This window comes from Eschrichtius robustus, chromosome 5 (assembly GCF_028021215.1).
Source record: "Eschrichtius robustus isolate mEscRob2 chromosome 5, mEscRob2.pri, whole genome shotgun sequence".
Lineage (NCBI taxonomy): Eukaryota > Metazoa > Chordata > Mammalia > Artiodactyla > Eschrichtiidae > Eschrichtius > Eschrichtius robustus.
The window spans coordinates 44,177,265-44,194,640 of NC_090828.1; the positions used below are offsets into that span (position 1 = coordinate 44,177,265).

Genomic DNA, 17,376 nt, shown 5'->3' on the forward strand with positions numbered 1-17,376 from the left:
GAAGCACAAAATTTTTAATTTTGATGATGTCCAATTTACCTTCTTTTGTTGTTGCTTATGCTTTTGGTGTCATATTTAAGAAACCATTCCTAATCCAAGGTCACAAAGATTTACTCCTATATTTTCTTCTAAGAGTTTTGTAATTTTAACGTTTATATTTAGGTCTGATTCATTTTGAGGTAATTATTTTACATGATGCAAGGTCAGAATCCAACTTCATTCTTTTGTGTGTAGATATCTAGTTGTTCCCTTGAATTGTCTTGGTTAGCCTCCTCGTAAAAGATCAGTTGACCATAAATATGAGGGTTTGTTTTTGGATTCTCAGTTCTGTTCTGTTGATCTGAATGTCTATCCTTATGCCACTACCACCCTGTCTTGATTGCCATAACTTTGTAGTAAGTTTTGAAATGGGGAAGTGTGAGAAAATTTCTGCAAAAAAGCCAGCTGAAATTTTGATATGTATTATATCAAATCTGTAGATCAATTTAAGGAGTACCACTACTTTAACAATATTAAGTCTTCCAATCCATGAACCTGGGGTGTCATTTCCATTTATTTAGATCTTCTTTAATTTCTTCCAGTGATGTTTTAAGAGTTTTCAGTGTGCAAATCTTTTATTTATTTTGCTCAATTTATTCCTATTTTTATTCTTTTTTGATGTTACTGTAAGTGAAATTGTTTTCTTAGTTTCGCTTTCACCTTGTTCATTGCTAGCGTATAGAAATATACTGACATTTGTATATTGATCTTGTATCCTGCAACCTTAGACATTGTTTGTTAGTTCTAGCATTTTTTTAGTAAATTCCTTAGGATTTTCTATATACAAGAGCATGTCATCTACAAATAGAGATAATTTAACTTTTTTCTTTCCAATTTAGATGCCTTCTATTTCTTTTTCTTGCCTAGTTTCCCTGTCTAGAGCCTCTAGTACAGTATTGAACAGAAGTGGCAAGAATGGATATCCTTGTCTGTTTCCTGATCTTAGGGGGAAAGCATCTGGTCTTTCACTATCATGTATGATCTAAGTTGTGGACTTTTTGTAGATGACCTTTATCAGGTTCAGAAAGTTCCCTGTGTAGCTCTCTTTAAATGCCATTGATGGGCAGGGCTGAATTGTTCAAACTAATGAGATCTAAAAGTTCATTTGGGACTTTATGTCCTTTTCAATGTTGTAATAAGATATGGAAACAATGCCCACTAGAGCCAGATTATCTATTTTTTTTCTGGAAAAGGCTGCATGTTGCAGAAGGAACTTTTGTGTATTTCTCTTTTCCTATTCCCCAAGCGTTCTTCCTTATCTCCTACCACATGAGAGCAAACAACTGATTGTGGCAGGTAAATATAATAGCTTCTCTCCATACTCTCCTTATGCTTGTAGGATGCACTATATTTGTACACAAATTTCAATAGCACATATTCTATGGATGATATATAAAATAAGCTGCAGGAAGTCAGTAAAGGTGTCAACTCCAGAAAACCATCTCAACAGACTTCTAAGAAGACAAGACATCATCAAATCCAACTTAAATTTTAGTTCTCGGGGGATCTGGCAAATTAGGACTTGCTCTGCATCCTGGAAAAAGAATTGCTGATTTGATGGTGATTGTGACAATGATAAAGAAGATGATGATGCAGCCTCATCAGTGTACTGTATAAGAACTACCAGGTGTTAAGTGGTACCTTTAAGAGGCGGAAGTCAAAGAGCCAATGCAGGACTGGCCACCCAGGTGAAAGCAATCCCAGCCAGGGAAGACACAGTAGGGCAGAATTAATTGAATGGCTTTGGTTCTATTCTCTAACTTCTATTCTCAATTTTCCAACTTCCTATTGCAATTAGACTGCCATTTTCCCTAGTGGCCAGTATTCATCTCTCACTCTCAACTTTTAGCACTTTGCCTTTTGCTCTGTGTAGTGTCTAGGGACAATAAGTACTGCCCTTGGCTGCCCCATGAACCTCTCCCTTAAATGGCAGAATAGAAACACTGCATGTCTCTTGTGTCTGGAACTGACCCTGCACGCACCCCAGGTTTGACTTTGCTTAGCCTTGTGTTATTTATGTACGACAATTACAATCTGAAAAGCAAACCGTAACATTAAAAAAAAAATCTTTAAAGTCCACATCATGTGCTTTCAAAGCCAAGTAACAAATGTGTAGTACTCTAAGTCTTAATAGCAAGACCAATTCTGCTCTTTGAATTGAGAGCCAGCTTCGCTACCTCTGATAGAAGAGAGATTATTCTTTGCTTATTTCCATTCTTTTTTATAACATTCTCATGCATTTTATTTTATTTATTTATTTATTATTTTATTGGATTATAGTTGATTTACGATGTTGTGTTATGCGTATTTCCATTCTGCCAACTCCCAACATTTTAGGCAAGAATTGTCAGGATAAAAAGAACTTTAAAAGAACAAAGAATCTTCCTTTGCTTTCAGATGAAACTACAGCCCAATCACAGAGTAAGTTAGAAGTTAGGTAATTGGGAATTATTTCTTCTGCATAAGGCTGACATCATTTATCCCTATCTAATAACTTCTGCTTGGTGGAAGGGAAGGAAGAAGGAATGGTGGAAGAAAAAGGGGTTGGGATACATGAAAACTCACAACAGTACTATACCTTTTTCAGGTCTCAGTGAAGGAGTTTGGGTGTTTCTCATGAAGTGCCATTGATCCCTATGAGAAATATGTTTGTAGTGCTCCATGCCTGCTCGGAGAGTCCAAGAACTGCTAAAAACTGATGGTAAGAACTAAGGAACCACCTAGAACAGCTGGCCAAGGGTGAAGAACTGATAGACAAGAGGAGATGAGATTTGATTTGTAGTTTGGGTCACACTAAGTAAACAGTGAGACAAAACAGTGGAAAGGCAGGATTATTTTTGCTAAAGCCTTGATGAGTTATCACACTAAGTTGTGAGCAAAGTGGAGAACAAGCTCAGGTCTTAGGCTCTGACTTAGCTCTATGATGAGACATCATGTCCTCGGAGGCTTCTCATGTGGCCTCACTAAGAATCCCAGGAGAGGGATTTTCCATTCAGCTACTTGATAATAAAATTTAAGTCCTGATTTTCAGGCAGTTAAAAGAAAGGACAAAGCTAATGTCCTCGTAAAAGCCTGAAAAACGGAAACAATTAAGGAAATGATCATGAAACTCTAAGAACCATTTCCAAGATTGAATCATAAAAAATGTAGACTAAAAACTTATTAGCGATAATCATGGTGATGAGGATAAAGAAGACTGTACTGCAAGCAGAGAAATCATTCAATTCCCACATGGCTGTCCTAAGAGAAAAGAGACTCTGGCCTGAAGGAAATATCAAAACTTATTTTTTTAAATGTATGATCCTGTTGTTTTTTTCAGAGAATTTGCATTTGGAGGTTTATTCTGAGTAAATTTCCCCAGAGAAATGTTATGCTCTCTTACTCTGAGGATACAGAGAGTACAGATAGCGTCAGAACAAGAAATGGAAATGACACTCAGAAATTAAATAGGGGCCAAATGGAAATACTGTGCAGGTGAAATGTTTTTCAATCATTAGTGTATTTTCCCAATCTCTCTGATAGGGGTAATTTAGTTTTGGGTGAGAGTGGGGATAGGATGGGTGGGGTGGAGCTGGGGGGAAATTGTGGTACCCTTAGAACCACAGGACTAGAAAGGGAAAGGAAGAATATAAAATCCACCTTTTGTTCCTCCATCTGGATTACCCTAAACAATTTCCAAATAAATAATACCTTCTCAGGAATACTTCTCAGGAAAAAAAAAAAAGATTACTGAGCCTCCAAATGGAGTCTAACTTCAGATGACATAAAGGCCTTGGGAAGACCCTAGGGTAGTGGACATTAATTAAAACTGAAGTGGAGTGGGTTACCTAAGGACTAGGAATTGAAATGTTCATAAATCCAATTATTCAAATAGTCTAGAAATTATTTTTAGGAAAAAAGTCACAAAATGTATTTACAATGCACAGGTAAGATGATTAAGGAGAAATTTGTATGAGAAACAAGTCTCAGAGTTTAGAATTAGGAACTCAGCACATGGGTTCTGCATCTGTGAGAGCCAAGGGGGCTGCAGGAGGGATCCAAAAGTACAGTTTCCTTCAACCCAAAAGAGGATGCACTGCAGTGAACATTTCCTCTGATGTTTTGAGGTTGTGAGCAGATCTCCAAGATAGGTATCTACATGTTATCTTACAGTTTATGAAGTCCCTTATTTGTATGTAAGAGTTTACTGTTCAAATGCAACTTGAGATAGGATTCAATTTTAACACATTTCAGTTTTAACACATTTTACTATACACTGAATTATTGCACTGCATAATAATTAGACATAAATACTAACTTTGTATTTTTCTTCTTCTCATTTTGCCATTTCTTCAACACACAAAACTAAGGTCAATGTTTATGTCCCTAATGCCAAGTACAATTTAGCTATCATACTTTTTGGTCCTAACTTTCTCATCATGTACCTGCTTATTTGATTCAGTATCTGCCTCTCAGTACCTGAGTCCATGCTCCTGGCCTGGCATTCTCTGTGCCTAAGTATTTTATCCCAGCATCCCTCTGCCCCATCTACCCATATTCCAGGATTTGGGCAACTGCTTTCTGCTCCCATTCCTGCTCATTGTGTCTTGGGCAATGAAAGGCTTGAGGGGCAGGAACTCTGGGCCATGACTTAAACTGCAGTCTTCAACAGAAGGGCAACAATAATGTTTCTATGTTGTGGGTGAGGAAGAGAAAGACCAGGGATGGCAAAGTAGAGGATGAAGAAGGGAAGGGATGGGGTGGGCCTAGAGAGAATAGGCTGGGGATTCCTGGATACCTTAGATTCCTCTCTAAATTATAGTGAAGTGCCAGTGGCACCCCAGCACCACGAGGCCAAAGCAAGCAAGAGGAGACCTCTTTGCGATGTGGTAGATGATGCGATACATCACTCAGGTCTCCTTCTAGGAATGAAGGCTTTATTTCTCCAAATGCCAGAAGTGCTGGTAGCCAACAGCCTTCAGCTGTCTGCCTTCTTTAGAACTGCTTGGGCTGAAGAGAGCTGCCTCGCCCTCAGTCACAGCCCCTTCTTGTAGCACCCTTGTGTCCAATGACTGGTCAAAATCAAAGGCCGTTCCCTTCACCCCCAACAAAGAACAGCTCTGAAAGTCCATCTCAGCCTCACTGTGGTGAGGAATGGGGAATTAGTGTTTAGTGGACATAGAGTTTCATTTGGAGATAATGAAAAATTCTGGAGATGGATGGTGATGAAGATGGTTGCACAATAATGTGAGTGTACTTAATGCCACTAAACTGTACACCTGAAAATGGTTAAAATGATCAATTTTATGTTATGTGTATTTTACCACAATAAGAAATTCATAAATTAATTAAGAAAATACAGGGGTAGGATCAGATGTGCTTTCAGTTTCCCTCCAGTTCTAAAGGTCCATAATTACATTGTTACCCTTTGCAGCCAAATTTGGGTTGGTGTGATTTCAGGGGCCAGATTATACAGCAGTTCTCAATTTTGGCTGCATACTAGAATCACTTTGGGAGCTTTAAAAAAATGATGCTTCAGTACCCCCATACTGATTTATATGTAATTGTCTAGGGACCCAGGTTTTGGTATTTTTAAAAGCTCCTGGTGATTCCAATATGCAAAACACAGTTGAGATTTACTGGGCTAGAAGAACCCTAACCCACACCTTCCCCACCCACTTGCTCTTACTGCTGAGGATTTGGCCACTTCCTTATCTTTCTAGACTCATCTTTCCAACTCACCCCCTCCTACACATACCCAAGGTACAGCTGAACCAAATGACTTGTCATGTATCCTCTCCCATCAAACCCTGTCTGACTTCTGTCCCTTTGCTCCTGTTTCCTCTGGCAAGATTGCCCTCATCTGACTGATGTCAGCCCCAGTGGACCACTTCTTTGAGCCCTCAGCACCCCTCACTAGGCTGTGCCAGGTACCCTCCTCTAAACTCTGGAAGTGCTTCATGTGTAGACCCTTATACTGCTGCCCTTATCACAGAGGTGGGAAATCCAACTCCCCAGTGCTGGGATCGAGCCTTTCTTCCTGAGTTCCCAGGTGTAAAGAAAGACACTAGGGAAGTTATCAGTAGATATAGTTGAACAAGTAGGTTTCTTTAATTAGAGATAATTCATCCCACAATTGAATAGCATTTTTTGAAGTAAATGCATTAGGAAGAACTAGCATATCAGTGTAAATAAGGCAGTCTTCATTTAACATTAATTGAGCCATTATTATGTGTCTGGGATTGTGCTAATACTTAGAATTTCTTACTGCATCTCTGTGGCAACCATAGGAGGCAGGTACTATCATCTCCATGTTGTAAATGAGGAACCAATTTCAGGCAGGTTAAGAGCTTGCCCAGGATCCCAGCTAGTGTGTAGCAGAGCTGGGAGTTGCCGTTGGTATACAAGTGATGATTCTAGATCCTTCCTGATTTGGGGAAAGGGACAGAGCAAAAAATGTATGAGGTCACTGGGAATCTAAAATGGGAAGAGAGGAACTTCCCTGGTGGCACAGTGGTTAAGAATCCGCCTGCCGGGCTTCCCTGGTGGTGCAGTGGTTAAGAATCTGCCTGTCAATGCAAGGGGCTTGGGTTCGAGCCCTGGCCTGGGAAGATCCCACATGCCGCGGAGCAACTAAGCCCGTGCGCTACAACTACTGAGCCTGAGCTCTAGAGCCCGCAAGCCACAACTACTGAGCCCATGTGCCACAACTACTGTGGAGCCCGTGCTCCACAATGAGAAGCCACCACAATGCGAAGCCCGCCCACCGCAACGAAGAGTAGCCCCCACTCACCACAACTAAAGAAAGCTTGTGCACAGCAACAAAGACCCAACACAGCCAAAAATAAATAAATAAATAAATAAATAAATAAATTTATTAAAAAAAAAAAAAAAAAAGAATCCGCTTGCCAATGCAGAGGACACGGATTCGATCCCTGGTCCGGGAAGATCCCACATGCTGCAGAGCAACTAAGCCCGTGTGCCACGACTACTGAACCTGCGCTCTAGAGCCCGTGAGCCACAACTACTGAGCCCACTCGCCACAACTACTGGAGCCTGCGCACCACAGCTACTGAAGCCTGCGTGCCTAGAGCCCATGCTCTGCAACAAGAGAAGCCACCGCAATGAAAAGCCCATGCACCGCAACGAAGAGTAGCCCCCGCTCGCCGCAACTAGAGAAAGACCATGTGCAGCAACAAAGACCCAATTCAGCCAAAAAAAAAAAAAAATTTTTTTTTTAAATGGGAGTAGAGGCTGTTACTGGTAGGAAAAGGGAACCAAAAAAAGGTGAGGTCACAGACAGAAAAGACAAATGTTGAAATCTTGCTTATTTTACTCAGGCCTCAGCTTAATTGTGAGTAGGTATTTAAATCACATTCTCAGTCTGGAAGGTAGGTGCTATGAGCCCCTCATTCCTCAGATACACTTCAGTTAAGAGCAGCCCAACGATATTTACTGAGGATCTATCACACGCCAGAAACGGTGCGAGATATCTGCATTCCAAGCACAGATGATACTAGATCTCTGCCCAGAGAGAGTTCTCCTTCTAGTGGGGGCGAGAGGTACACTGTCAGCAGACACCCCAAGTACAAAGGTATGTGTTCTTATCATCAAGGTATGTATCGGCAGCTGTAGAAGTGCAAGAGGACCAAGTATCCCAGAGAAGTTAGGGAGGGCTTTACAGCATTTGAACTTGGGGTTGGTGTGTGAATAGGGGTGGCCACGTGGAGAAAGAAAATGAAAGTTCAGCAGGTGTGAAAGCATGGATTCAAAGGACATAGTAGTTTGGGAGTGGGCCAAGGAGTCAGGGTTGTGATAGGGAATAGGGATGAGAGGAAGACAGGGCCATCTATGCCAGGCTAAGGAATTCTGACCTTATCCTGTGAATTTATAAGCAAGAGAGTGGCATAAATAAATGTGTATTTTAGAAAAAAACGTATTTTGATGGCAACATGGAGGTTTGAAAGAGAGAACAGTTAGAACTCTTACAAAATGAAAAATGAGAGTCCAGGAATAGGTCTGCACTGTATGTGTATGTATGTATGTGTTTGTGGGAGAAAGAATCTGTAGGACTTGGTGACCAGTTTTTTAAAAAGAGAGTGAGAAAAAGGGAAATGTCAAGGGTCCTAGGTTTCTAGTTTAAGCATCTGAGTTGATTGAATTAAAGACTGGGAACATAGGAGCAGTTTTGAATTCAGTTTTGATCAGGTAGAATGTGAAGTACCCCAGAGACATTCAAGTGAGGGCAGAAATAACATAGGAGGCATGAGGCTGTGATTCAAGATGTCAGGTTAGGGAGGCAGCAGAATAAAAATATCGTCAGTTTTTTTAAAATGAATGCCAGACTGCCAGATGACATTAAAACACATCTGGGAGTAGACATGGGCTTTGGAGCTGCAAGACTCAAGCTTCTAGACTTCGCCACTTAATGCTGTGATCTTGGGATGTTACCTAGCCTCTGGGACTCTCAAATGTGAAATGGAAACAATATTAACCTATCTTGCAGGGTTGTATTCAGATTAGCAGTAAAGTTTGCAAACTCCTAACAATGCTGGTCCAACGGAGTTGGCCCATGGTAGTTTTTGTTAAAGTTCATGGATGGAAGGAGCAGGGTTAAATTTGGGAGAGGGGACTGTCCTGTGTTCAAAAGAAAGAAAAGGAGTCCAGGGAAGGGACTATTTGCCTAAAGTGGCTAGGGTACAAGGTGGACTTACCCTCTGTAGAGAAATGGGTCATCATCATCCATAGCCCTGTCCGGGTCCCGGAAGTAGGTGTTTGAGGTAGAAAAAGACCACAACCACCTTTTCTATTTGATTCCCTCTAGTCACCCTCAAAGAATTAAAATCAGTGTACTGGGGACTTCTCTGGTGGCGCAGTGGTTAAGAATCTGCCTGCCAACGCAGGGGACACGGGTTTGAGCCCTGGTCCGGGAAGATCCCACATGCCGTGGAGCAACTAAGCCCGTGCGCCACAACTACTGAGCCTGTGCTCTAGCGCCCGCGAGCCACAGCTACTGAGCCCATGTGCCACAACTGCTGAAGCCCGCGTGCCTAGAGCCCGTGCTCCACAGCAAGGGAAACCACCGCAAAGAGAAGCCCGCGCTCCGCAACGAAGAGTAGCCCCCGCTCGCCACAGCTAGAGAAAGCCTGCGCGCAGCAACAAAGACCCAACACAGCCCAAAATAAAATAAATAAATAAATTTATTAAAAAAAAAAAAAATCAGTGTACTGCTAGGGTTGGTCTTCAGAGTAACCCACCCTTTCCCCAAGAAGGAAAGCAGAAAGGAAGGGAGAGAAGGAAAGAGGCACCTGTAGATGGACAGGAGGACTGTCGCCATCTGCTTATTCATACCTGGCTTTCCTTTCGGAGTGTAACACACTCTTTCATTTTATAATAGAGAAAAAATTCAAATGAAATTCATTAATTCCAAATTATAATCAGTTGATTAATTTACAAGCAAAAATGATTAAAGTGAGGTCCTTTCCTATTTCGATAGGAGGAGGGAATGAAGAGGGTAAGGGAGATTTGAACATGGAAAAGGGAAGGATGGTTGGGAGAGTTGTTTAAAAAGAGAAATTTTTTTAAAAAGGTGAAGAGTGAGGATATAGAAAATATACTTCAGATTTTGCCTACAGTTGGTTTCCAATATTTGACAGACATTAGCTGCATGTAAGATTTTTGTTGTGTGCAGCTGCCAACAGTTGCAGCTGTGCATCTAGAAATTTGTAGAGCTGTCGTTGTTATAATGTTGTTGACTTTTGTTCTAAAGGAGCTTTGTTCACTGAGAATTCAAAGAACTCTCTACCTTCCTAAGAGCCCAGGCTCCCTGGATACCAATGTTTAGTGCAACTCAACACACACTGATGCAGTAAACTCTGTATGTCAGAGACCACACCGGGAGTGAGATAAATAAAGGTAGTTTTTGTCCTCAAGGAGCGTCCAGTGTGGAGAGGAGTAGGGGTAGCAGCCATGGTGGTGGAAGCAGATGAGGGTGGGGGGAGGCAGATGAATAATGGCCACATAAACAGATACGTTTATTAATTCCCCAATGTGACTGGGACCTTGACCCATTTGCAAACATTATGTAATCACTGAAACAAGTCCAGCTAAATTATTCAAAAATCTCTAAATGCCAATTCCATTTAATTTTAAATAACAAGCATCCCTGAGAGGGATAATTTTCAGAACGATGACTAAGGGAAAATATTTTTCCAGCAGGGTTTCTGCACAGGAAAAAATTCATTGCTTCCATCCCCACATCCCACACCCCGCATTCCACACCCCTTGGTGTAAAAATATTTGTATTTAAATAATTTTAAATGTCATGCATTTATAATTAAAAGCAATTCTGTGCTCAGAGGAACAGAAATTACTGACTTTAAATCAATGAGAAAAAACAAATTTTCCTCAAAGGAAAATTTCATGAGATTCAAAGGTAGTGTAGATCAAGCTAATGTGATATAAGCCTATTCGTTGCATGTGGTCTCTGGTGTGACCACTGATATAACGGCCCACCTCCAGTGGCAGGAGCGTATAGGACATTCCAGCAAGAACCCTTCATTTCTCCCAAAGGGTCTCTTCTCTCTCCCTTCTCCTTCCCATCTTTAAGTACCCAAGGACTGGATTTGCACAGAATGTTTCCTTTTCCTTCAAAACCACACTCCCCTACGCCATACCCTTGGTTGGTGAGATCCTTCTAGTTAAACAGCTCCTGATGCCTGCTCAGCATCCCTTCTGAAACACAACAGCCTCTCTCCCCATTCTCGACCCTAGTCAGGGCATTGCATTCCCTCAGCCACAGTGATTGGTCCAGCAGGGCATGAACTGGAAGATGAGCCAGCCAAAGCCTTCACCAAGGAAGATGGGGAGGGGTGGGTTCCTGATAACTTTGGGGCACTCCATGGATTCTACTCTGCCTGTCGTGGTTAACTTTATGTTTCAACTTGCCTAAGCTGTGGTGCCCAGTTGTTTAGTCAGACACCAGTCTAGGCGTTTATGTGAATGTATTTTTTAGATGTGATTAACATTTAAATCAACAGACTTTGGGTAAAGCAGATTACCCTCCATAATGTAGGTAGGCCTCATCCAATCAGCTGAAAGCCTTAAGAACAAAGATAGATTTCCCAAGAAGGAATTCTCCTCAAGACTACAACATAGAAACACTGCTTGAGTTTCCAGACTGCTGCCCTGCAGAATTCAGACTCAAGACTACAACATCAACTCTTACCTCATTTTCCAGCCTGCCAGCCTACCCTAAAAATTACCCTCACAATCACATGAGCAAAGTCCTTAAAGAAATCTCTTCTCTCTGTCTGTCTCTCCTTCCCTTCCTCCACCCTTCCCCTACCTTTTCTCTCTCCTTTTCTCTGTCTTCTGTTGATTCCGTTTCTCTGGAGAACCCTGACTAATGCACTGACTAAGTCATATTTTCACCCTCAAAAAACACAGGGTTTTATCTGTGTGTTTGTTTAAGCCAGCTTGAGTTGTGTTTCCATCACCTGTACTAAGAGTCTTGAACATTCCTGGGTGTAAATGGACAGAATGCCCTATAGGTTAATAGGTGAAAGATTCTTCCAGAATTCTGCCTTATTAGTTACTATACAATAAGCTGCTTAAGGACTGGGATTGTGTCTGATGCTTTATTCAACTGCCATTGCTTAGAATTCTTGATACGTAGTCATGTTAATAAATGTTGGTTGAGCTGAATTATAGAAGGAGGTGACCGGGAGTGCTCAGCTCCTGGAATTGCCCTGGTAGGTGGAGATACAGATCTGCTGACATTTAAGAAACCCAAGAGTGACCACAGGTTTTTATCATTTGGTTATGATAACCATAACAAGTAGCTTCAGCAATTATTATTTTCATGGAGTTTCTTAGAAATTGTCGCAGTGTGTTTCCATTTATGTCCTTACATGTATATGTCTATTAATACACATGGGTTTCATTCTAGGTGTTTGGATTGGATGGTGCACATTTCTTAGCCACATCAAAGCTGCACCCCTCCAGGGAGATTCTAGTCAAGAGCAGGACAGCTCTATCATTGCTACATTGTTGTATTAGTTTGCTTGGCCTGTCTTTTAACAAATTACCACAGACTGAGTGGTTTAAACAACAAAAATCTATTGTCTCATGGTTCTGGGAACTGGAAGTCTGAGATCAAGGTGTCAGCAGGGCCTTAATTCCTCTGAAGGCACAGGGAAGGATTGTTCCAAGCCTCTCTTCTGGCTTCTGATAGTTCCTTGGCTTACGACAGCATAACTCCAACCTTCATGTGGTATTCTTCTTGTCTGTGTGCGTTCATATACAAATTTCCCCTTTTTACAAGAATGCCAGTCGTATTGGATTACAGGCCCACCCTAATCCAGTATGAGCTCATCTTAACTAATTACATCTGCAGTGACCCTATTTCTAAATAAGGTCGTATTCTGAGATATTGGGGGTTAGGACTTCAACATATTTCAACCCATAACAATTGCTTGTACTTCTTCAACTCACTTCTGAGCAGCCTTCATATGAAGGCACTAGAGCTGTGAGTGACAGAAGGGCAGGAATGCTGGCTGCCAGAGCTAGGAAACACACTGCTAAGATTCTGGCCACTTGGTGGCTCCGTGATTGCAGCTACACATTCCTACACCAAACAAATAATTTCTATCTAGAAGCAGCAGCCTTGTTCCAAAACTAATACTGATCATCTTCCTCTTGTACCCTCCTCTAGCGGACCTCCTTTCCTTCTCCAATATCTTCTAGTTGGTTTTCAACCTACTTCTTCTCCCTTCTTGAAAAGAATAACTAAGAAACAAGAATTAGAAACAACATAAAAAGAAAAGAATGAGAGGAAGAGCAAGAGAGGTTTTTAAAATAACACTGTTAAAGATGGCAAATGTACTGTTTTCTGTGACGTATACAGCTGAGGTTGGAAAGCTTCGAAAAGTCATTTTCTGAGGTTCTAGGTGCTTTGTACCACTCAGACTAGCTAGAGATGTAGGAGGTGACAGACGTAGAAGCAGCAAGGATGGCGCTCGGCAGTGGAAGAGCGTGAGGCCATTGTGCTGCTGCAAACTCTCCATTTCAATGCAGGAGGGGGTCAAGGACAGTTCTTTCAGATGACTGGGGAGAGGGAATGTGGCTAGGATGGGGGGCAGGGAGCTTGGAGGAGGTTGGTGAGTTTGTGGAGAAAACTTGCCTAAGGGACACTGCAAATAGGCCCAGGTGCTGTCTTTGTCATGCTTGCTATAGGTCACAGCCACCTACTCTTGGAAAGCTTTCAGTGTAGTCCCTGATGCATAAAGAGCTGTGAACACCTGGCCTATATCAGTTGGATAATTTTACATAACTCCTCAACCAAGTAAATCGACACCAGATTAGGGGCCGGCACCTAACACAGAAGATAACATCTAAAAGCAAGTGAGAATTAAAGTTAAAATTAAAACTCTTTAGTGTATTGGCAATATTTATGCTATTCCTATTTACTTACATTTAACATATTACTAGTAAATCAGTAGCAAATATGGAAAAATATGATGAATAATTTATAGGCCAGAAAGTATATATTTTTTTCCAGAAGTTGTCTGAAACAGATGTTTCAAGAGTTTTACCTGTGATGTTCTTCTGGGCCTGCCATCCATCTAGCCGAAAATAAACATTTAGCCCAAGAGCATTTTTTTGTTTGTTTACTTGTCTACAAGTAGTAAAACAATAGGAAACAGAATTTTCACCACAGAGTGTAATCTTATAAAGCTAGATGTTTGGCTTTATAAAAACCCAGCCTACCTTTTGTAGAGTCCCTCTCTCCTATTCCTTGATTTCTGTCCTACATTTACAGCTGGAAAAGCCAGTAGTTTTTGTGGTAATCTTCATTAATATCAAAATAATGGAGAAAAGATTAATTACAGCACAGTTTTAAAAGAAATATATCTGATTTTTCTGTGAAAATAAAATCCGCTTAAAATTGGTACAAATCCTGGTCCACAGTCAGTGTTCAATAAGTGATAGTTGAAATAAATTGTAGAAGGAGGGGGCCTGGAATGCTACTACCAACAAACACACACATACACACACACATACACACACACACAACCTTACCATTTGTGGTTGTTTTCTATTCTTTAGGAGCAAAATACAAGTCAAGATAAGATGTAAACACTGAATAAGGGTGTATCCTTAAGCTTCAGATTAAGGTATATTAATTCTTAGTCACTCTGAAGATAATGAGTTTTGGTCATAAGGTTATTCAGTAAGGTCAGTGTTGTCTGCAAATTACAATTTTGCTGGTAACAAAATATTTTAAGTCTGTGTGGCAACAAGGTAAAATGGATCTAGATAACTATGTCTCAGTTATGTTAAGAATAAAGATAGTTGCTCTCCTAGCTAGTAGACACAGTGGGTTCTTAGAGAATCACAGTAAAAAATAAGTTATTCTGCTAAAATGTGTTTTCAGCAGTGTTTCAAAGTAATTTGCAAAGTTTGGGGGAAGAAAGGAAAGCACCACTTGATGCTCTTCCATGGGGAAGGCCGCAGCGCCACAAGTGATGAAACAGTGACTGAATCGATAGCATTCTTCAAGGCAAATGCTTGAATCCAGTAAGACTTTCTGTCGAAAAGCAGTTATAAGTTACAGTTTAAAATAATATTTGTAATATTGGCTTGCTTGGAATAAGATCAGGTTCCTCAAAACACTTGTAGGCATCTTTGAATAACTTCCATAAACAGAATAACTTCAAGAATAAATATCTGAATCTTTCCTCACTCTCTTGGAATCTTCTCTTCCCCTTCACTAAAGGTCCTCATCTCAGCCTAAAGCAGTGATTTTCAACTAAGGGAGATTTTGTCCCCCAGGAAACCCTTGGCAATGTTTGAAGACGTTACTGGTTGTCACATCTGGGGTGGGGGGGGGCGGGAGGAGGGAGGAGCCACTGGCATCTGGGGGATGAGGCCAGGGCTGCTGCCGAACATCCTACAATGCACAGGACAGCCCCACAGCAAAGAATTATCTGGCCCAAAATATCGATAGTTCTGAGACTGAGAAACACTAGCCTGGAGGTATAAATGAGGCAGGTGTGTGTGTGTGTGTGTGTGTGTGTGTGTGTGTGTGCAGCATTGTCACACAAACAAGTAGACTATACACATGCTTGAACTCTAAAATCCCACTGAAACCCACGTAAACTGGTAGCCTTCCAGATCAGCAGTTCCAGTAAAGAAATTCTACTTTCAAGCTAGATGTGAGGCAAGCTCAGAAAGGGTTTTTTTATTCTTTGCTCCACCCCAACTCCTCAAGTAGAAGTTCTAAAGGAAGCATTGTGGTAAACAATCAGAGGGACCGTTGACTTTATTCTAAGGTTTTAGTATTGTGGCTGGGCCTTAGCCTGAGATTCTCCACTACTGGATGGGGCGCCGCCATGAGTTTGTTCCTTCTATCCTGAAAGTTTTAACTGTGTATTTTAACAGTGACTGCCATGTGAGCATTCTTTATGTCATCCCTTTTGGTTACATGTTGGTTTTTTCTTCTCACCCTCCAGGCCCTTGTTCAAGACAACAGGAAGTTTTCAGGTCGCGTGTTTCCTTTCCAGAGAGTTGTTTTGTGGATAGCAATGGAGTCTTTAGCATTCACAAGATTTAGAGGACTTCAGCATAATTTTATCTTCACATACCAACAATCACTTATGGCAAGTACCTTTTCTCTCCTGACAACCATAGAGCACACTTTTGTTTCCCCATCCAGTCCCCTGTCTCACTGGCCACAGCTCTGAAATGGCTGTGTTCTTTACCACAGTCTTCCTGAGATGGGTTGCTGCCTCCTTTTAGGAATGCCCATGGTAAACCCACCTGAGGAGGGTTTTGACTCAACTAAAACTTCAACCAGCATCAGAGGCTTTCGAAGTATAACTGACAGGTACTAAAAATGTCAGTAATGTTGGTAGATACCACACAAATTTTAAGCAGATAAAGCACCGTTTAGCAAAACTACCTACCGACATCCTTTCAACAGACAAAAAAAGGCAAGAGGAAAAAAAAAAAGCAATAACTTATATAATTAATCTGTACAAGATAACACAATTGATATATTTTTTAACAGTAATAATCACAGAACGCTAAAGCTGGATGGGACATTCTGTATTGCTTAGGTGGGCTGCCTGGTGTAACAAGTGCTGACTTCTTTCCTTTTCTCTCTCTTGTTTTACTTTGGTGATGAAGACACGAAGGCTCAGGGAGGGGAACTGACTTGGCCAAAGTCACACAGGCAGCTGGGCAAAGTCAGAATTGGAAACACAATGTGCACCTTCTTCCACATATATAAAAGGCTGAAAGCACAGAAGACTGTGATATTTATATGCATACTTTTCCAATTTTTTTTCCAGTGTTTCCTTTTTTTCCCTGTTATCTTTTAACCCAAATTTCCCAACTCCTTACACAGACTATTTTAGAAATTAGAAGACATAGTTTTAATGCAAATAATGCCTTTTTAAAAGAAGTTGTAAGCACCCACAACATTTTTGTGCTTAGTGACTTGATGCCAACTATATATATTCATGGGTGGATGGGTATATCTGGATCTATAAATGTCATTTGTATATTCATATACATTCGTACACCAGATATCCAAATCTAGTAGTTTCCCCTCACCTCCAAGGAACACACCACTCCTGACATTTCGATAGCATAGCCTAACTGTACAGTTCCATCATGGGAGTTTGTATTATATATAAGTTTATGGTAAAGTTAAAAATACGGGTCTTGATAGTTTTCTTCCAGTGATATTATCTTTTGCTAGGAAAGATGAAAATATAAGCAATCAGTGCTTTTCTGTGGAAAGGAAGGAGAATTAGGTCTAGATAAGAATAAGCAGCATCTCAGGCTTGACAAACTTTTCTGGAAATTTTTTTTTCCCTGCGCTGCAGAGAGCCCCTAGCATGGGACATGGGTCTGGCTGCTGAAAGAAGTGTCCATACAAATCTCATTCTCTATTTTCTGTAATCACCACCTGAAATATGTAAGTAAAGCACACAGTCTAATGTATCTTAATGTTCATCCTCATACTTTAAAATAAGCATTATTTCTTGGTGAGTACACTTGAGAAGTTTTCTATTTAAACTGCGTATACATATGATACCAATTTTTAAAAATCTTGTGTGTATTCACATATGTAGGAACAAAAATCTATATGTATGTTTGCCAAGATGTCGACGATGGTTTTCTTTCAGTGGTATGACTTTTCTTTATACTTATCTCTATTTTTTACAATGATTATTGATTTCCTTAATGTTCAGAAAATTATTAATTAAGCACAAAATATTACGTAAAGCCTTTTCAAATGGCATCCCTTGTCTCTCTGATTCAGTGGAGTTTGTAGCTACTTCTATT

At 40.7% G+C, this 17,376-nt stretch overlaps 1 long non-coding RNA gene across 1 annotated transcript; it reads left to right on the forward strand.

Moving 5' to 3' along the window:
• The first annotated feature begins 2,658 nt into the window (after nucleotides 1–2,658).
• On the forward strand, nucleotides 2,659–17,080 carry LOC137765238 (uncharacterized). The gene is made up of 3 exons (XR_011074134.1): nucleotides 2,659–2,740; nucleotides 15,534–15,684; nucleotides 16,918–17,080. It is a non-coding gene; the product is annotated as an uncharacterized lncRNA (long non-coding RNA).
• The last annotated feature ends 296 nt before the right edge of the window (nucleotides 17,081–17,376 follow it).